The sequence below is a fragment of the Chiloscyllium plagiosum genome, unplaced genomic scaffold, assembly GCF_037043375.1.
Source record: "Chiloscyllium plagiosum isolate Xiang-an unplaced genomic scaffold, Cpla_swu_hap1 HiC_scaffold_35, whole genome shotgun sequence".
NCBI lineage: Eukaryota > Metazoa > Chordata > Chondrichthyes > Orectolobiformes > Hemiscylliidae > Chiloscyllium > Chiloscyllium plagiosum.
In genome coordinates, this window is record NW_028270173.1 from 52,528,595 (window position 1) to 52,550,487 (window position 21,893).

At 48.1% G+C, this 21,893-nt stretch overlaps 2 protein-coding genes and 1 pseudogene across 3 annotated transcripts in view; 1 reads left to right on the forward strand and 2 right to left on the reverse strand.

The window, feature by feature from the left end:
* The window catches only part of LOC148140874 (class I histocompatibility antigen, F10 alpha chain-like), a 275,899-nt gene that overhangs the window by 222,955 nt on the left and 31,051 nt on the right, over positions 1-21,893 (forward strand). The window lies entirely within an intron of this gene.
* LOC148140878 (H-2 class I histocompatibility antigen, alpha chain-like) overlaps positions 1-21,893 on the reverse strand; it is a 450,761-nt gene that overhangs the window by 59,158 nt on the left and 369,710 nt on the right. The window lies entirely within an intron of this gene.
* LOC148140882 (cytochrome P450 2K1-like) overlaps positions 1,995-21,893 on the reverse strand; it is a 33,968-nt pseudogene continuing 14,069 nt past the window's right edge. Inside the window, exons 4-9 of the transcript XR_015753090.1 lie at positions 13,601-13,761; positions 12,395-12,568; positions 10,894-11,034; positions 8,151-8,335; positions 5,267-5,408; positions 1,995-2,638 (exon numbers count right to left, since the gene is read on the reverse strand). The product of XR_015753090.1 is annotated as a cytochrome P450 2K1-like (transcript). The remainder of the gene's footprint in view (positions 2,639-5,266; positions 5,409-8,150; positions 8,336-10,893; positions 11,035-12,394; positions 12,569-13,600; positions 13,762-21,893) is intronic.

Here is a 21,893-nt window from a genome sequence, read left to right on the forward strand (position 1 = left end):
AGCCGGCAGGGACCCGGGTTCAATCCCACCCTCGGGCAACTGTCTGTGTGGAGTTTGCACATTCTCCCCATGTCTGAGTGGGTTTCCTCCAGGTGCTCCAGTTTCCTCCCACAGTCCAAAGATGTGCAGCTTAGGTGGATTACCCATGGTGTCCAGGGATGTGCAGGTTCGATAGATTGGCACAGTAAATTGCCCAGAGTGTTCAGGGCTGTGGGTCAGGGTGGATTGGCCTGTGTTAAATAGTCCACAGTATCCAGGGATGTGCAGGATGGTGCATTAGCCACGAGGAGGGCAGGGTTAGGGTTGAGGATGGGTGTGGGTAGGATCCTCTTTGGAGGATTGGTGTGGACCTGTTGGGCCGAATGTGGGGATTCTATCTCTTCCCTAAATGCACAAAGATTAATCTTGGTCTGACCCATTCCCGGGGATGCTGTGAGTTGCGAGCAGAGATCTGTTTAAGCGACAGACCCAGGGATACAGAGGTGTTCAAAAAGGCACCATGAATTCTCTATCATGTGGCCTCTCAGTGTGATATACATGAGCCTGTGTAACAGAGGTAAAGTACAAACCTGCTCATCTCCATGCTCTGACTCAAAACAGCAAGCAACCAGCCACCAGTCCGGGCCCCACACTCTGGGCACTATTCATAGAGTAGAATCCTCACAGGACGGAAACAGGCCATTCAGCCCAACAAGTCCTTACTGACCCTCTGAAGAGTAACCCACTCAGACCCATTCCCCCACTCTGTTACTCTACATTTACCCCTGACTCATGCATCTAACCAAATCCCTGAACACTGTGGGGTAATTTAGCACAGCCAATCCAGCCTTACCTGCATATCTTTGGATAGTGGAAAGAAACCCACACAGACACAGGGAGACTGTGCAAATTCCACACAGACAATCGCCCGAGGCTGGGATCGAACCCGAGTCCCTGGGGCTGTGAGGCAGCAGTGCTAACCACAGGACCATCGTGCTGCAGACTCAGGGGTGCGTCTGCCCCAGGCTGGGACTGGCTCATATACAAAACAAGTAGTGGCTCTATTTTGGTGTCCAATAAGAAACAATTTTCCTTTCCAGCTGTGACTCCTCAATTATTACAGAGAGCAAAATGGGCTGTCGCAGATTAACAATTCACTTCAGTATAGGAGTTGGAGGTCATGCTGTGGTTGTATAGGACCTTGGTTAGGGCCCTTTTGGAATACTGTGTTCAGTTCTGGTCTCCATGCTCTGACTCAAAACAGCAAGCAACCAGCCACCAGTCCAGGCCCCACACTCTGGGCACTATTCATAGAGTAGAATCCTCACAGGACAGAAACAGGCTATTCAGCCCAACAAGTCCACACTGACCCTCTGAAGAGTAACCCACCCAGACCCATTCCCCCCCCCCTTTCAGGATGTTGTGAAACCTGAAAGGATTCAGAAAAGATTTACAAGGATGTTGCCAGGATTGGAGGATTTGAGCTACAGGGAGAGGCTGCATAGGCTGGGGCTGGTTTTACTGGAGTGTCGGAGGCTGAGGGGTGACCTTCTAGGGGTTTACAAAAACCATGAAGGATATGGAGAGAGTGAACAGCCAATGTCATTTCCGCAAGGTAGGGAGCCTAAAACGCGAGGGGTTTAGGTTTACTGTCAGAGGGGTAAGATTTAAAAGGGACTTGAGGGACAATTTTTTCACATAGAGACTGTTGAGTGTATGGAATGAGCTGCCAGAGGAAGTGGTGGAGGTTGGAACAATTACAACATTTAAAAGGCATCTGGATGGGTGTATGAATAGGAAGGGTTTGGAGGGATATGGACCAAGTGCAGGCAAAAGGTATTAGATTAGGTTGGGATATCTGGTCAGCATGGACAAGCTGGACTGAAGGGCCTGTTTCTGTGCTGTACATCTCTATGAGTGTCCGACTCTAATAGCGAACATGGTTAAACCATTCAGTTATTCATATTAATCTGATAGTTTTTACACAATTAGGTTTGTATGGAACTAGACCGACCAGTCTGACTAGGCTGTGTGAAACCTCCCAAACAAACAATTCAGAGAGAAATGCGAATTATTGCAAGATTCGGGAACATGGTTTAATCATTCAGTCATTGCAATGCATCCGTTCAAATACCTCAATGAATGTAATGCTCCAAAAAGCAAGGATTCGCCTCAAAATGAATCAGTCAGACAGGTTTGGAATGGGGTCTGAGTTAATTTGCAAAGAGCATTCAAACCCTCAATGAAATGCCTGCCTCCTTTTGTAATGGGAGAACATTCTCAGCCGATTCCCTGGAAACATTATCGTTACCGAAGTGAAGGTGGGACGATATAGATTTGTATGAAGAGTAAATGATTGTGTGCCACGTCACATAGAGACAGGGTAATCCGGTTCTGGTGCTGCCTCACACTTTGTGCTGCAGCTCCCACCTTTATAAACCCAGCAGTGAAAGACCGACTGGGCCTGTCGCTGGGTCCCATCAGCGAGACACAGCACAAACCCGGTGGGGTTTCGGGTTGGACACTAAGCCGGTTCTCGGGCTGGTGTCCAGGTCTGTCACACCTGGTGGGGCCTGGAAGTGGAACTTCTGCAGCAGGGTGGTGAAGAACAGGAAAAGCTCCACTTTAGCCAGTGCCTCACCAGCGCACACCCTGTGACCTGAAAAAGAACAGGGGACGGTCAGTACCTCACCCAACACACACACACACACACACACAGACACACTCACACACACACACAGACACACACACAGACACACACACACATATACACACACACACACAGACACACACACAGACACACACAGAGACACACACAGAGACACATACACACACACATATATACACACATATACACACACACACATATATACACACATATACACACACACACATACACACACAGACACACACACGCACTCGCACACACAAACAGGCAGACACACACACATATACACACACATATACACACACACATACACACACAGACACACACACATACACACACAGACACACACATTCGCACACACAGACACACACACACATACATATACACACACATATACACACACACAGACACACACACATACACAGACACACACACACATACACACACAGACACACACAAACACGCATAGACACAGACACACACCAACACACACTCAGACCCACACTGACCCCCCCACACACTCCCACCCACTCACACACACACACACACACACAGAGTCTGTTCATAGACCACCATCTTCCAAACCCCCATCGCTGAAACCATCCCAATGGTCACCAACTGCAAGCAATCTCATTCCCACAGTGTGTCTCTCTATCCCCGTACAGACAGAACTCGAACAGCTGGGAGTACATTCGGCCCTTCATGCTCTTTGCTCATTCAATAAGAACCTGGCTGATCTGCTCCCTCCACCCCACCTTCCCAAACCTTCTCCATTCCTATCCATTTAGTTCGGATCCAATAGCCTGGTCCTGAATCTACTCAATGACTGAACATGCACAGACCCTCAGGGCAGGGAATTCCAAAGACACACCCCACTCTGAGTGAGAGAACATTGTCCTCTCCCCATCCGAAATGGACACTCCTTTACTGTGAGGCTGTCCATTGAACAGAAATGATGGAATTTAATTCAGATAAATGCGAGATGCTGCATTTTGGGAAAGCAAATCTTAGCAGGACTTATACACTTAATAATAAGGTCCGAGGGAATGTTGCTGAACAAAGAGACCTTGGAGTGCAGGTTCATAACTCCTTGAAAGTGGAGTCACAGGTACATAGGATAGTGAAGAAGGCGTTTGTTATGCTTTCCTTTATTGGTCAGAGTATTGAGTACAGGAGTCGGGAGGTCATGTTGGTGCTGTACAGGACTTGGTGAGGCCACTGTTGGAATATTGCGTGCAATTCTGGTCTCCTTCCTATCAGAAAGATGTTGTGGAACTTGAAAGGGCTCAGAAAAGATTTACAAGGATGTTGCCAGGGTTGGAGGATTTGAGCTATAGGGAGAGGCTGAACAGGCTGGGGCTGTTTTCCCTGGAGTGTTGGAGGCTGAGGGGTGACCTTATAGAGGTTTACAAATTTATGAGGGGCATGGATAGGGTAAATAGACAAAGTCTTTTCCATGGGGTCAGGGAGTTCAGAACTAGAGGGCATAGGTTTAGGGTGAGAGGGGAAAGATATAAAAGGGACCTAAGGGGCAACCTTTTCACCCAGAGGGTGGTGCGTGTATAGAATGAGCTGCCAGATGATGTGGTGGAGGCTGGTACAATTGCAACATTTAAGTAGCATTTGGATGGGTATATGAATAGGAAGGGTTTAGAGGGATATGGGCAGGGTGCTGGCAGGTGGGACGAGATTGGATTGGGATACCTGGTCGGCATGAATGGGTTGGACTGAAGGGTCTGTTTCCATGCTGTACATCTCTATGACTCTATGACACATCCCCTCTCCAGGGCCTGAAGAATTATCCTTCTTTCAATGTCTTTAAGGAATAGAGCACCAAGACCCTGTTCCAGGAGTCAGCTCAGTGACTCTCTCTAAGGTAACTTTACCCTTCCTTGGGTGGAGAGACCAAAACTGTGACTGAGTGTGGTCCCACCAAACCCCTATGGGATCGCAGGACCTGTGCCACCTCCTGAGCTGAATTAGTTGACATTACTGGTCATAGCCTTCGTATTTAACTTCCCTTTTCCTTATTCACTCATGGAACATGAACGTCACTGTCTGGGCCCAGCACTTATTGTCCATTCCTGATTTGGCCCGTTGAGAAGGTGATGTGAGCTGGCTTCTTGAAACACTACAGTCCCTCCGAGTCACTCACCATCCTGACCTTAAGACCACGAGAAATAAGAACTGGAGCAGACCATTCGGCCCCTCGAGTCTGTTCTGCCATTCAATAGGATAATGGCTCATCCCACATTCTTCACATCCACTGCCCTGCCTTTTCCATCTCCCCCTTCCTTCAGTATCGCTGGCTCAGAATTGTGGAGTTCCCTCCGTAACAGCATTTGTCTCCAGCGCATGGACTGCAGCGGGTCAAGACACCAGCTCACCACCACCTTCTCAAGGGGCGACTTGGGCACGGGCAATAAATCCTGGGCCTAGCCAGTGACACCCACATACCGTGGATGAAGTAAGAGCCAAATGGGGGAGCTCAACCCATTGTGAAATTTTGGAGCTTGCTCCCAGTTCAAATCAGAGCTGGCTCTCCACAGTCAGTTGCCTCACTTCAGAAATGGGAATTTTTTAGTAACGGAACACACGGCCCCTTTTACAACCGGTTACCTGCAGAGAAAGGCATGAAGGCGTCTCTCTTCACAAAATTCCCATCAGCATCCAGGAAGTGAGCCGGGTTAAACTGGTGGGGCTTTTCCCATTGGGTTTTATCGTACAGCACCGAGGTCAGTAAAAGAATAACGGACGTTCCCTGAAATGCACGGAAAGTCGTTCTGAATGTGTTACTGTGCCTGTGTTTAATGGAGAGTGAGTCATGCAGGATGTGGAAAACCCAGTTTTCTCCCTGATCCTGTTAGTTTCACTAGATACCTCAGGTTATAACCGACTCCACCTTATTGTCAAATGTAGCGGCTCTTCCCCACGATTAAAGAAACTCAGTTCCTAAAATCCAATTTGCTGTTTGGCCTGCAGTGGGACACATTTATCTGCAGTGGAGGCTGGGTAGATTAGTGCACAGGGCCCTGCTGTTTGCTGACAGAAGGAACACGTACATAGATTGTGCCTGTTCAATTCAATAAAACAGGTGACTGCCTCTCTCCAGTTCACTCTTCAGGGCAATCATAGTCAACCTACCTAGTTTAAAACTTAAACAGAGCTTGGCAGTTAAGCACCAGTCATCATTAACTGGTGCATTTGCTTTGACCTCTGCTAATCAGAGTCTACTGGCCAACCAATCAGCACTCTCCTCTCATTCATTAACAATAATGTTACCTGCCCCTCTTCCGTAGTTACGTTAGGGCCCGGGTGTCCTTGGAGAAGGAGCACGCGGTGTCCACCAACACCCTGGAGTTGTTCAGGGAGAGGTGGGCGCCACAGGGAGTGGAGTGCATTGTTTCTCCCTCCAACTCTATTTTGATTTAGTCCCTACCTTCCCTTTCACTGTTTTGATCACACAGCACTGCCCTTTGATGTGAAGGGCAGTACTTGTCACTGGCCACTCGAGTGTTTTCCTATCTTCCTGGTGGTGGAAATTGAATAAAGATCCATGCGCTTTGTGTCTTTCAATGTGTCTCACACCTGGACACACACCATGGGTGCTGGGGAAAAAATAAGCACCACCGCGGTTAGGCGGTAGTGTGGGGGTTAAAAAAAGACAAAAAAATAAAAAAAAATAAACGAGAGTGTCGTCCCTACCCTCCCCTTCACTGTTTTGATCACACAGCACTGCCCTTTGATGTGAAGGGCAGTACTTGTCACTGGCCATCCTATCCCCTTCCCCGACAGAAAAAAGAAAGAAAAGAAAAAAACAATAATGTTACCCTTTTCATTGATGAGTGCAAAGTGTTTGTAACAGGATTGAGAGTCAGATGGCACATTTTAACCACATTTTGAAAAAAAGCATGTGTGAGGTGCGATTTGACGCATTTTAAAAAATACAAATGTGAGGTGAGATTTAAAATCAAACCTCTTCCCACAGTTCGTGACTGGGTTTGGAATGAAGTATGGTCAAGGCAGGGTCACATGAGGCATTCAGGAGAGCACTTGATGATTATTTCAATAGGACCAATGGCTTATGGGGGAAAGGCAGGTGTTTGGTTCTGTCAAAATGCTAAAGAGAGCTAGTACAGATAAGATGGGAGAAATGGCCTCATTTTTCACTGTTGAGGTTGTGTGATGGGAACCTTCGATGTGACTTTTTTATTAGCAATTCTCAACATTGAAATTTCCCCTTTTAATTTGTTTCCCTTCTAACTCAGTTCCTGTATTTATTCAGAAAGTACCATAATATTATTACCATGGTGACAATGTTCCAAGTAGAACCCTTCTTCAGGACTGGGGTGGGGGGTGAGGGGAGCTGCAGATAAAGGTGGGGGGGATGTCGGGGAGGATTTTGGGTAGGAAGTGGGCCGGGTGGCAGGGAGCAGTGGAAGAGAGGGGGAGGGTCTGGGAAGGGAGGTTGTTTGAAATTGGAGAGTTCAATGTTGAGGTGGAGGATAATGGACATGTCGGAGAGGGTATGGGAAGGGGAATTGAAATAGGCAGTGGTTGGGAGGTCAGTTTGGCCAACTCCAACTAGACCCAACCCCAAGATCATCTCCCCCTCCCCACCCCTCTCTGCCCTCAGGAAAAAAATGTTCCCTTCAACAGTCCTTGGTTTGTGCCACTCTCCCACCAACATCTCCCCATCACCCCACATCCAACCCATGGTACCTCCCCTGCAGCCGGAAAAGGTGCAAAACCTGCTGGTACACCACTTTCCTCACCTCCCTCCAGGGCCCCAAACTGTCCTTCCAGGTCAGTCAGAGGTTCACCTGCCTCACTTCCAACCTAGTTTACAGTATCAGGTCCTCCCAATGTGGTCTTCTCTACACTGGGGAGGCCAAATGTAAACTTAAGGAACGGTTCACTGAACCTCTCAGCCGGGCCCACAGGGGCCGACCTGACCTCCCAGTCACTGTCCATTTTAATAACCCTTCCCACTCCCTCTCCAATATGATCATCCTCAACCTTTACCATTGCCAGACCACAAGTTGGAGGAACAACACCTCATCTTCTGCCTGGGCAGCCTACGGCCAGGAGGACTCATCGTTGAGGTCTCCAATTTCAAATAACCTCTCTCTCCATCCCCTGACTCCCTTCCCAGCCCCTCCCCCTCCCTTCCATTCCTCGGATTGACCCTTCCTTCCTTTTACCAACTGGATACATTCCTCCCATCGACCAACCAGATCGTGCCCTCTCCCTGTATTCACCTATTCCACCTCACCACTCTGACCCCCCCTCCCCCACCCCACCCCCTCACCCCCACCCCCAGTCCTGAAGAAGGGTTACACCCGAAACACCCACTTCCCCACCTCCTGGTGCTGCCTGACTTGCTGTGTCCTTCCAGCCTCCTGTTTGTTTATTTTGGTTTCCAGTCTCTGCAGTTTCTTTTGTCTCGAACAATGCTCCAAGTGGCACAAATTGTGAAAAGTAAGCCTTGTATCTCTGATACCTTTGGAAGGAAATACCCTCTGAAATGTGTGTCCTCGGTTGTCGAATGAGCAAGGTTCGGGACAATGTTGGCAAACCTCTGGATTTCGTGAATCACAGCCTCAGTGTAGGGCATGTGTCTCTGGTCTTCTGTCCTCGGGAATCGACCAGCTCCTATCACCCGATCAATTTCATCTTGAACTTTCCCTGAAACAGACAAAAAGGTAAAGATCTTTGGATGGAGGGTAACAGTTTACTGCAGAATGAACTGAAGTGGAGAACTTTGTGTTGTTGAGTGACACGGAACGGGCTCGATCAGTTCCATTGCCAGTACATTCCCCTCTCAATACTTTACTTCATCAACTCTGACAGGCATAAACATCAAACTGCCCCAAACACACAGCTGATGTGATACCACCCACTGTGTGCTAACCTCCAAGGTAAATTTTTATTGTTCACTACTGAGGACAATTTGACAATCTATTTAAAATAATTCCATACCACTATTCATATTTATTACCCTTGAGAAGGTACCGATTGAAAGTGCTGATTTGTCGAGTGTCATAATTTCCACAAACAAAGTGCTGGGCAGGAAACTCGGCAGGGGCAGGATGATCCCAGGAGGGACATTTTAGGGCCACCCCCAGAGTATTCCCCCCTCAACCGAGATCGAAAGTATAACAAATCAATCCAAGTGGCCCATCCCCTCTGCAGTGACCTGTTTATTGGGATAACTGTTCACCTCAACCTACATAAAGCCTTCTTGCCTTCAGTCCAATTGGGAATCAGACAGTGAGGTAATTATTTACCCAAGTGAATCAGACTGACAGAGGATCTGCCAATTCTGTTGGATTCCCGATGTCCCTGAGGGAGGCTTTGTCTCTCTGTCAGAGAGCGAGAGAGGTCTTGGATACAACTTGTTCGAGGCTTATCAATGCTCTGTCTCCACATTCCATGCTGTTGGTTCCCCTTGACCACAATGATCCACAAGATTGGAGGGTTCACTGTGCAGCTACTGGGATGTTCACCTGGGCTTAAACTCAGGAAAATTGTGATAAATTGGATAATTCTCCGAACATCGATCCAGGTATGGAGCTCAGTGCTGGACTGCAAGGCTCCACCTAGTGGGATTGGTGTGTAGATGCAGGAGTATGACTGTGCCACATTGTCAACAGGTTATAGCTCTGCTCTCTTTCAAACCTGCACTCCCAGGTCTAGCATTTTCTCTGGTGTTTAATAAGTTTTTGTGCTCCAATTCCAGGGCAGAAATCAAATACAGAATTTAAAATGTGGATTGATGAGATGTGTCAATATTGATTTTGTGTCTTTATGAACGTCACCCTGGGAATCATCCCAGAACCTGCAATGAAAGTTGTCTCCTCTGTGCCCAGAGGTGTCACCTTGGGCTCAAGCTCAGGAAGACTCCACGTGCTGGCTCACTAATGATCAGCTCTTTCTAATCCCAACCATTGGAGGGGTTTCTGATTGTGATGGCCAACATCGTGCTGAGCCCAGAGCTGTTTCAGTATTGCTCTTGATGGTCACTGGGTTCCTGACTGACAATGTCTTGTCTTATTCTCAATCAGATTCTTACAGGGGTCAGTATTTTACCCTGAGGGGAGGGTGGGTTTGAGCACCAGATGTAGATATGAAATGCCACGTGCCAAGACACTCATGACAGGAACTAACCTCCCTCAGGGAACATAAAGGACTGACTAAAACAAAACAAAGGAGAGTAGAGCCCAGAAACAGGCCCTTCGGCCCAACAAGACTGTGCTGACACGTGATGCCTTTCCAACTAAAACCCTTTTGCCTCTACGTGGTCAGTATCCCTCTATTCCCTGCCTGTTCCTCAATTGTCAAGATGTCTCTTAAACGTTACTATTGTCTCCACCTCCACCACCTCCTCCAGGCACTTACCACCCTCTGGGTAAAAAATATTTGGCTCTCATATTTTTGTTAAACTTACCCCCTTTTACCTTAAATTGATGTCACCCAGGAACTGTCATTAAGGACTCCATCTATCCATGCCTCTCATAATTTGTAAACATCTATCAGGTCACCCCTCATCCTTTGAAATTATAGTGAAAACAACTGAGTTTTTCCACTGTCTCCTCATGGCTAATGCCCTCTACACCAGGCAACATCCTTATCAACCATTTCTGAACCCTCTCCAAAGCCTCCACATCCTTCTGGGAGTGTGGCGACCAGAACTGTACACAATATTCCAAATGTGGCCTCACTAAAGTACCACACCACTGCCACATGACTTGCTAATTATTCATCCTCTATCACTGACCAGTGAAGCCAAGCACGCCCAGATGTCTTCTTGACCTCCTTATCAACTTGTGTTGTCACTTTCAGGGAACTGTGGCCCTGCACACCAAATGCCTCGGTATGTTGGTGCTACGAAGGTTTCTGCCATTTACTGTGTGCAGTACTTCCCTCCTGCATTCGATCTCCCGAAATGCATCACCTTCCATTTGTCTGGATTAAACTCCATCTGCCATTTCTCCACCCAACTCTCCAACCAATCTCTATCCTGCTGTATCCTCTGACAATCCTCCTTACCATCCACAGCACCCCTGAACTGTGTGTCATCCACAAACGCATCAATCAGACCATGTCTGCATTCCCCTCCCAAACATCTATATACATTACAAGCAACAAGATACAATTATACAAGTAACAATATTATATTAGATTCAGATGCCAATTTAGGCACAACCACCAAACTAACAAACACAGAGTGAAGGATTCCTTACTCTGGATTTCTGGGTAGTTTACCATCAGAAGAAGTCCCCAGCAGAGGGTAGTGGCGGTGGTTTCTGTGCCAGCAGCAACAGGTCAGCGATTGTAACCACGATATCCTTTTTCTTACTCTCTAAATCTTCACCTCCCAGCTCCTTCAAGATAAAATGAAACAAAGGAGAGTGTGTCGCCTCCTTCAGGAAAATATTCAGCTCCATAAATGTCTAGACAGGGGTATGTGTGCCCGAGGATAGTGATCCTTCCAGCCTCTGGTCATGAACGTCACGATGACAATGACAGACTTGGCAGATGGAATACAATGCAGGGAAATGGGAAGTGGAGGGAGGAGAAATACACTCACTCATGGTCAGGCTTTGGGGAGGCAATAGACTTCACCAATTTGAAGGTGGAGGGACAGGTCGAGAAGTCCTTTAAAGCAACTTTACAGCTTTTGTTGGACTGAGTACGTACATCAGGAAGTTAACCCACACCATTCTGTTTTATATACAAATATATATAAAAATCTGGTGAGGCCTCAGCTGGAATATTGCATCCAGTTCTGGTGTCACACTTTTGGGAAAATGTCAATGCTGGGGCATGGGTGCAGGGCAGATTTACTGAAGGGGAGAAGATCAAGAGGAGATTCGATAGAACCGTTGGAAATCATGAATGGGTTTGACTGGATAAGTAACGAGAGATGATTGCAGGAGCAGGGTGGGTCAGGGACAAATCCAGTAGGAGGGGGCAACAAGGAGCACTCTACTGTAATGCGATGCTGAGTGACTGGAATTCCTGACACAGACACAAAGCTACATTCACACGAGAGTCGGGGATAAACTTGAAGGGAAAAAAGTGACAAGGCAGTGGAGAAAGAATAGGGGAGTGGGATAGCTCTACCAGGGAGCAGCTATCGATATGATGGGCCGAGCGACCTTTCCCTCTGCTGTATCACCCTCCAATTCTCTGAATGAAAGTTGCCTCTCCTGTCTAAGTTCACCATTAGGTTTCAATTCACTCTGGCAGCTAAGCAGAGATGAAGGGGCAGGACTTAATGAATGTGGGGTTTAAATTCATTAAAGAGATTGATTTCCTAGTCAAAATGAGAATAGTGTGGCTCCAAAGCACTGAACAACAGATCCAGGTGTAATTTCAAGGGCAGTGTTCGGGGAAAATAATGTGTAAAATTAGGAAAGACCTCTCCTCAGTTATATTACTCATGAGACTTTCCGTGTTGACTTTTGCAAGATTGAAGCTCACACACCATCAATGCTATATTCTGGACACATTGAGCATCCATGTGATGTCATGAGCACTACGATGAGATAAATAATCAGATATAGTGAGCGCTTGAAGCTACACATTCGTAGTTGTATCCAGAAACGAGGGGCAGCACTGAGCGACATTTTAACAGATGTTTGACACAGAATCTTCCTCCATCAAAACCCACCAAGTCCTGGTGTGGAGTCTGAAATCTGGGGAGATTCCCCTTACTGCTGAAGAGGTGTGTCACTATACCTGCTGATGCCTCAGAATTAAGGCCTCGCTGAGTGTCTGGATGCTGTTCTCGCTCAACGTCTCTTTGGCAGCTTTGAAGAAATCTTCAATGATTTCATGCACCTTCACGAGATTTTGAATAATCTCCCTGCGGCTCGGAATCAGAAATCCCAGAGATGGGAAAGAGTTGAACAGCTGGATTGGAACAAAAACATAAGGATCAGGCCTTTGGAGGATCCAGTGATCGCTCGTCCACGGTCAGTGCAGCAACTACTTACATTCAGTGATGCTTCATGGGAGATAGGAGATTGTCATGGCAACACCGCACTTCCTCTCCTCTCCTCAGTGCCCCCACCCCAACCCATAAACCCTCCAAATTTACAGCTTTAGTTTGAATGCTTTAGCTCTCATCCAGAATGGGTGACCTATCAGCTATCATCTGTTACATATGGATTCCAAAACTCAGATACAGGTCAGACCAAGTAAGGACAGCAGATTTCCTCCAAATTAGTGGACCAGCTGGGCTTTTCTTGCCAATTATATTCATCATTATACTCTTAAATCCAGATTTGTATTGTTAAAGCGAATTGAAATTCCGCCATCCACCACAGCAGGATTTGAACCCGGCCCCCCCAGGTTGATGTCACTTGCATCATTTTCCTTCATGTGGGAAGCTGAGGGAATCACATCTCTTGAAAGCATTACCCCACCTCCCCCCCACCACACCCCGACCCCACCCACTCCCTCTCCATATCAAGAGTCTGGGAGAATGGTTCCACTTCGGGGAATCTTTCTGTGATTCTATAAAATGCCTCACTTCATTCTAAATGAGTTCAGAAAACTCATTACGGTGACAACACGTTCAGTGCCAGGCCAGGTTAATTTTGTCAGTGCTGAAGGAGGGCCATTGGACCTGAAACTTTCTCTCCTCAGAGACTACCAGACCTCCTGGGTCTTTCCAGCAACTTCCCAACCATTTTCTGATTGCCAGCAATGCTGCAGTTCTTTGCTTTATTTTAAAATAGATTTCCACGTTTATTTTCTGACGAAAAGTTTTCCAATTTAGCCCACGTAGGTCTGTCTCACATATCAGCATTTATGGCTGAGACACAATGTTAACAAGAGTCTTCAACCTGTAACAAGTCAGATGTGGAAACCGTCACACACACCAAATTGCAAATGACCTCAACACTCAGCCTGAGTACAATACCACAAAACGACAATTACATGTATTGGAGCTGTTCCCAACAGTCTCGTGTTCTCATTAACCATGTTTGTTAGATGGATAAATACTTCATTGTTATAATCAAAACGGTCTCCAAATATGATGGAACAGACGATATTGCTCACAGCCAAATACATAATCTGTGCAGTTTCAAAAGGCTGACCTGTGAATAAACACAGAATTCCATTACAAAAAAGGCCTCTAAACAGTAATAATACTTCAATCATTGTCCTCTTTCACAAAGCACAAGTTACTCATATAAAACAAAGAACCGCGGAGGCTGCAAACCTGAAGCGACAACAGAAATTGCTGGAGAAACTCAGCACATCTGGCAGCATCCCTGGAGAGAAAACAGAGTTCGTGTTTTAACAAACAACAGTACATTACTGGAACAGGCCCTTCGGCCCATCGAGCCTGTATTGATGTATGAAACTTTCTGAACTAAAACCCTTCTGCCTCCACACACTCCATATCCCTCTATTCCCTGCTTCTTCAGGAATCTGTCCAGCTCCCTATTCAATGTTCCTGTTCTGAAGAAGGGGACTCGAAAGGTTAATGCTGTTTTCTCTCCCACAGATACGCCCCAATCTGCTGAGTTTTGTCAGAATTGGGAAGATTTAAGATTAATCAGGAAGCAGGAAGTCAAAATTGCAGCTTTTAGATGAGTCATAGTCATAGAGATGTACAGCATGGAAATAGACCATTCCATCCAATTCATCTCTATCTCGTGCCTTTTGCCTGTACATGGCCCATATCCCTCTAAACCCTTCCTATTCATACACATATCCAGATGAATTTTAAATGTTGTAACCATATCAGCCTCCACCACTTCCTCTGGCAGCTTATTCCATCCATGTACCCCCCTTTGCATGAAAATGTTGCCCCTTTAGGCGTCCATTATATCTTTCCCCTCTCACCCTAAACCTATGCTCTCTAGTTCTGGGCTCCCCAGCGAAAAGGCCTTGTCTATTTACCTGATCCATGCCTCTCATGATTTTATAAACCTCTATGAGGTCACCCCTCAGCCTCCGACACTCCAGGGAAAACAGCCCTAGCCTATTCAGCCTCTCCCTATAACTCAAACCCTCCAACCTGGCAACATCCTTGTGAATCATTTCTACACCATTTCACATTTCACAACATCCTTCCTTGAGGAGGGAGACCTGAATTGCACAAAATCTTCCAAAAGTGGCCTAGCCAATGTCCTGTACAACATGACTTCCCAACTCCTATACTCAATGCTCTTACCAATAAAGAAAAGCATACTAAATGCCTTCTTCACGATCCTATCTACCTGCAACTCCACTTTCAAGGAACTATGAACCTGCCCTCCAAGGTCTCTTTGTTCAGCAACACTCCCGAGGACCTTACCGTTAAGTGCATAAGCCCTGCCTGATTTGCCTTTCCAAAATACAGCATCTCGCATTATTTAAATTAACCTCTATTTGCCACTCTTCGTCCACTGGCCCATCTCGCCAAGATTCTGTAGTACTCTGAGATAACCTTCGTTGCTGTCTGCAACACCTACAATTTTGGCATCATCTGCAAACATACCAACAATACTTCCTGTGTTCAAATCCAAATCATTTATATAAATGATAAAAATCAATGAACCAGGCACTGATCCTTGTGGCACTCCACTGGTCATAGGCCTCCAGTCTGAAAAGCAACCCTTCATTACCACCCTCTGTCTTCTACCTTTGAGCCAGTTCTATATCCAAATGGCTAGTTCTCTCTGTATTCCATGAGATCTAACCTTGCTAACCAGTCTACCATGCGGAAGCTTGTTGAATGCCTTGCTGAAGTCCATTTGGATCACATCCACCACTCTGCCCACATCAATCCTCTTAGTTACAAGAAATCACTTTGAAGGAGACATACCGCCTTGTTACATTAGAGCCAGTCTCACTACTAAAAACTTGGTGCTACATTTCCCTGAGAGCCCACCACCTCCTACATTTTCCAAAACAACATACTTGTTTGAGATGGAATAGCCACAGGAGACTCCTGCACTATCTGCCGACCTTTCCTGGAGTTAACCCATCTACCGGACTGTCTGTGCAGTTTTTCTCCCTTCCTGAAGCTGCCATCCACCACACCCCTCGCTCCTGTAAATTCCTCATTTCCTCAACCTGCCACTCTCACCAATCCATGCAATCCAATAGAATTCGCAAACAACACAATTCCTGCAGATGTAATCATCAGTAACTTGGAAACTCTCCCCAATCTCCCACATCCAACAGGAAGAGCACATCACTCTACTAAAAGCCATCTTTACACCTTAATCGACAGACGCAGAAAATAGCCTTGTCGTGCCGCTCAAACAAGGATAACTTAGTACCTCTGTTTTATATCATTAAAGTTTATTGAAGAGAGAGATCTCAATAAAAACATATAATCAAAAAGTACCCCTTGTACTCACTGTCGTAGATTTACCAAAAACCACAGTAAGGTTACACTTTAAAGCTAGCCATTTCACTGCTCCCTGTTGCGAGATCCCCACACGGTTTCTCAAAGGTCAGCTTCGAATTTTACTGTTTGTTCATTTTTCTCAGAATGAACGCCAATGTCCAGAAAAATTTGTTACTAAACAGCAAAATCATTCACATCCATCAAAGTTTTACCTGCACATCCACTAATATCATTTATTGTATCCGTTGCTCCCGATGCGGTCTCCTCTACATTGGGGAGACTGGGCACCTCCTAGCAGAGCGCTTTAGGGAACATCTCCGAGACACCCGCACCAATCAACCAAACCGCCCCGTGGCCCAACATTTCAACTCCCCCTCCCACTCTGCCGAGGACATGGAGGTCCTGGGCCTCCTTCGCCGCCGTTCCCTCATCACCAGACGCCTGGAGGAAGAACGCCTCATCTTTTGCCTCGGAACACTTCAACCCCAGGGCATCAATGTGGACTTCAACAGCTTCCTCAATTCCCCTTCCCCCACCTCATCCTAGTTTCAAACTTCCAGCTCACACTGTCCCCTTGACCTGTCCGGACTTGTCCGACCTGCCTAGCTCCTTTTCGACCAATCCACTCCACCCTCCTCCCTAACCTATCACCTTCATCTCCTCCCCCACTCACCTATTGTACTCTATGCTACTTTCTCCACACCCCCTCCCTCCTCTAGCTTATCTCTCCACGCTTCAGGCTCTCTGCTATTATTCCTGATAAAGGGCTTTTGTCCGAAACGTCGATTTTGCTGCTCGTCAGATGCTGCCTGAACTGCTGTGCTCTTCCAGCACCACTGATCCAGCATCTGGTTTCCAGCATCTGCAGTCATTGTTTTTACCGAGCAAAATCATACAGCTCTGCAGGGGCTTTGGTGCATCAGACAACATTGCAGGGTCATTGCTGGGTCACACAGCTGTACAGAGTCACTGATGGGTCACACAGCTGTCCAGAGTCATTGCTTGGTCACACAGCTGTGCAGGGTCATTGCTGGGTCACACAGCTGTGCAGGGTCACTGCTGGGTCACACAGCTGTGCAGGGTCATTGCTGGATCATGCAGCTGTGCAGGGTCAGTGCTGGGTCACACAGCTGTGCAGGGTTACTGCTGGGTCACACAGCTGTACAGGGTCACTGCTGGGTCACACAGCTGTGCAGGGTCATTGCTGCGTCCTGCAGCTGTGCAGTGTCACTGCTGGGTCACACAGCTGTGCAGGGTCACTGCTGGGTCACACAGCTGTACATGGTCACTACTGGGTCACACAGCTGTGCAAGGTCACTGCTGGGTCATACAGCCGTGCAGGGTCATTGCTGGGTCACACAGCTGTGCAGGGTATTTGCTGAGTCACGCAGCTGTGCAGGGTCACTGCTGGGTCACACAGCTGTGCAGGGTCACTGCTGGGGTACACAGCTGTACAGGGTTACTAGTGGGTCACACAGCTGTGCAGGGTTATTGCTGGGTCATACAGCTGTGCAGGGTCACTGCTGGGCCACACAACTTTACAGGATCACTGCTAGGTCACACTGCTGTGCAGGGTCACTGCTGGGTAACACAGCTGTACAGGGTCACTTCTGGGTCACACAGCTGTACAGGATCACTGCTGGGTAACACAGCTGTACAGGGTCATTGCTGGGTCACACAGCTGTACAGGGTCACTGCTGGGTCACACAGCTGTACAGGGTCATTGCTGGGTCACACAACTGTGCAGGGTCACTGCTGGGTCACACAGCTGTACAGGGTCACTGCTGGGTCACACAACTGTGCAGGGTCACTGCTGGGTCACACAGCTGTACAGGATCACTGCTGGGTCACACAGCTGTACAGGATCACTGCTGGGTAACACAGCTGTACAGGATCACTGCTGGGTAACACAGCTGTACAGGATCACTGCTGGGTCACAGCTGTACAGGGTCATTGCTGGGTCACACAGCTGTACAGGATCACTGCTGGGTAACACAGCTGTACAGGGTCATTGCTGGGTCACACAGCTGTACAGGGTCATTGCTGGGTCACACAACTGTGCAGGGTCACTGCTGGGTCACACAGATGTACAGGATCACTGCTGTCTCACAGCTGTACAGGGTCACCGCTGGGTCACACTGCTGTGCAGGGTCACTGCTGGGTCACACAGATGTACAGGATCACTGCTGTCTCACAGCTGTACAGGGTCACCGCTGGGTCACACTGCTGTGCAGGGTCACTGCTGGGTCACACAGCTGTACAGGATCACTGCTGGGTAACACAGCTGTACAGGATCACTGCTGGGTAACACAGCTGTACAGGGTCATTGCTGGGTCACACAGCTGTCCAGCATCACTGCTGTCTCACACAGCTGTACAGGATCACTGCTGGGTAACACAGCTGTACAGGGTCATTGCTGGGTCACACAGCTGTACAGGGTCACTGCTGGGTCACACAACTGTGCAGGGTCACTGCTGGGTCACACAGCTGTACAGGATCACTGCTGGGTCACACTGCTGTGCAGGGTCACTGCTGGGTTACACAGCTCTACAGGGTCATTGCTGGGTCACACAGCTGTGCAGGGTTATTGCTGGGTCACACAGCTGTGCAGGGTCACTGCTGGGCCACACAACTTTACAGGATCACTGCTAGGTCACACTGCTGTGCAGGGTCACTGCTGGGTAACACAGCTGTACAGGGTCACTTCTGGGTCACACAGCTGTACAGGATCACTGCTGGGTAACACAGCTGTACAGGGTCATTGCTGGGTCACACAGCTGTACAGGGTCACTGCTGGGTCACACAGCTGTACAGGGTCATTGCTGGGTCACACAACTGTGCAGGGTCACTGCTGGGTCATACAGCTGTACAGGGTCACTGCTGGGTCACACAACTGTGCAGGGTCACTGCTGGGTCACACAGCTGTACAGGATCACTGCTGGGTCACACAGCTGTACAGGATCACTGCTGGGTAACACAGCTGTACAGGATCACTGCTGGGTAACACAGCTGTACAGGATCACTGCTGGGTCACACAGCTGTACAGGGTCATTGCTGGGTCACACAGCTGTACAGGATCACTGCTGGGTAACACAGCTGTACAGGGTCATTGCTGGGTCACACAGCTGTACAGGGTCATTGCTGGGTCACACAACTGTGCAGGGTCACTGCTGGGTCACACAGATGTACAGGATCACTGCTGTCTCACAGCTGTACAGGGTCACCGCTGGGTCACACTGCTGTGCAGGGTCACTGCTGGGTCACACAGCTGTACAGGATCACTGCTGGGTAACACAGCTGTACAGGATCACTGCTGGGTAACACAGCTGTACAGGGTCATTGCTGGGTCACACAGCTGTCCAGCATCACTGCTGTCTCACACAGCTGTACAGGATCACTGCTGGGTAACACAGCTGTACAGGGTCATTGCTGGGTCACACAGCTGTACAGGGTCACTGCTGGGTCACACAGCTGTACAGGGTCACTGCTGGGTCACACAGCTGTACAGGATCACTGCTGTCTCACACAGCTGTACAGGGTCACTGTTGGGTCACACTGCTGTGCAGGGTCACTGCTGGGTTACACAGCTCTACAGGGTCACTGCTGGGTCACACAGCTGTACAGGGTCACTGCTGGGTAACACAGCTGTACAGGGTCACTGCTGGGTCACACAACTGTGCAGGGTCACTGCTGGGTCACACAGATGTACAGGATCACTGCTGTCTCACAGCTGTACAGGGTCACTGCTGGGTCACACTGCTGTGCAGGGTCACTGCTGGGTCACACAACTGTGCAGGGTCACTGTTGTCTCACACAGCTGTACAGAGTCACTGCTGGGTCACACAGCTGTACAGGATCACTGCTGTCTCACACAGCTGTACAGGCTCACTGCTGGGTAATACAGCTGTACAGGGTCATTGCTGGGTCACACAGCTGTACAGGGTCACTGCTGGGTCACACAGCTGTACAGGGTCATTGCTGGGTCACACAACTGTGCAGGGTCACTGCTGGGTCACACAGCTGTACAGGGTCACTGCTGGGTCACACAACTGTGCAGGGTCACTGTTGTCTCACACAGCTGTACAGAGTCACTGCTGGGTCACACAGCTGTACAGGATCACTGCTGTCTCACACAGCTGTACAGGATCACTGCTGGGTAACACAGCTGTACAGGGTCATTGCTGGGTCACACAGCTGTACAGGGTCACTGCTGGGTCACACAGCTGTACAGGGTCATTGCTGGGTCACACAACTGTGCAGGGTCACTGCTGGGTCACACAGCTGTACAGGGTCACTGCTGGGTCACACAACTGTGCAGGGTCACTGCTGGGTCACACAGCTGTACAGGATCACTGCTGGGTCACACAGCTGTACAGGATCACTGCTGGGTAACACAGCTGTACAGGATCACTGCTGGGTAACACAGCTGTACAGGATCACTGCTGGGTCACACAGCTGTACAGGGTCATTGCTGGGTCACACAGCTGTACAGGGTCACTGCTGTGTAACACAGCTGTACAGGGTCACTGCTGGGTTAACACAGCTGTGCAGGGTGACTGCTGGGTCACAGCAATGCGATTCAAACCTACATCTCTGAGGAGACTGGAGTGTGGGAAGACGAAATGTATCATTGTTTAACATCACTGAATCAAACTCCTGGAATTCCCTCCGTTAGAACAGCTGTACAGGGTCACCGCTGTCTCACACAGCTGTTCGGGGTCCTTGCTGGGTCACACAGTTATGCACATTCACTGCTGGGTCACACAGCTGTACAGGGTCATTCCTGGGTTGTTCAGCTGTTTCGGTTTGATGTCTCCATTTCGAACCTTCCATGTGCTATCTGATTTGTCTCGCTTCATCATTTTTAAAATCATTGTTGTTTTGATTTCTTCCCAAAATAATCAAAGCAACAGCTTATAAAACAGTAATTACTGCTCCAAAGATTCCAGGAAATCATCTCCAACACTGCAATATCTCCAATATGGAGCAACTGTTACAGCCACAATTTTTTCCCATCCTCCACCTCAGGTTACGCAGAATCCTTCAGCTTAAAATGACTTGGCAGCGATGGGATTCAAAGCTACATCTCTGAAGAGACTGGAGTTGGGAGGAAGAAATGTATCATTGTTTAACATCACTGAATCAAACTCCTGGAATTCCCTCCGTTGGGACATTGTGGGTCAACCTACAGCATGTGAACTGGAATTGTTCAAGTAGACAGCTCACCATCTCCTTCTCAAGAGGCAACTAGACACAGGCAAAATGTTGCTGGCAGTCAGCGGTGCCAATGCCATGTGTAAAGTTTTGAAAACATAGCATGGTCTCAATTCTCACACTGGCTGTGATTGATATAAAGGTCCCAACTTTTCAATCTCATCCCTCACCTGAGGCATGTTTAAGGTTAAACTCAGCACCAGTCATGTCTACTCAGTGAGAGAGAGGGACGACGGTGATTTCACCTGTCAATTATGTCACACCAAGTCGAGGAGGAACAAACAGATCTTAGGGGTGAAATGGACCAATGGCTTGAACAAACAAATGCCTAAATTGACCCGAGAGTTCGGAAGAGCATGAGAAAGGCTGTTAATACCCCATCGCACCTAACTTTTAGCAACCACCGTCCACACTGAAGGAATGGAAGTAATTCAGTAAGCTTTGTGCAGGAGCAGACAACCAGACACAGACCATATTGTGTCCGTGCTTACACACCAGAGTCTGGACTCAAATTACCTTCAAACTCCCTTGCCACTGCACCAATGTCACATCCTGTTGTGTCCTGTGGGAATCGGTGTGCACGGACCAGCCCACATTTTAAAATAAGAAATCCCACAAGGAGGCTTTGTACTTGTCTCCAAGTTGTATTGGGACCTGGAACCTGAGGGC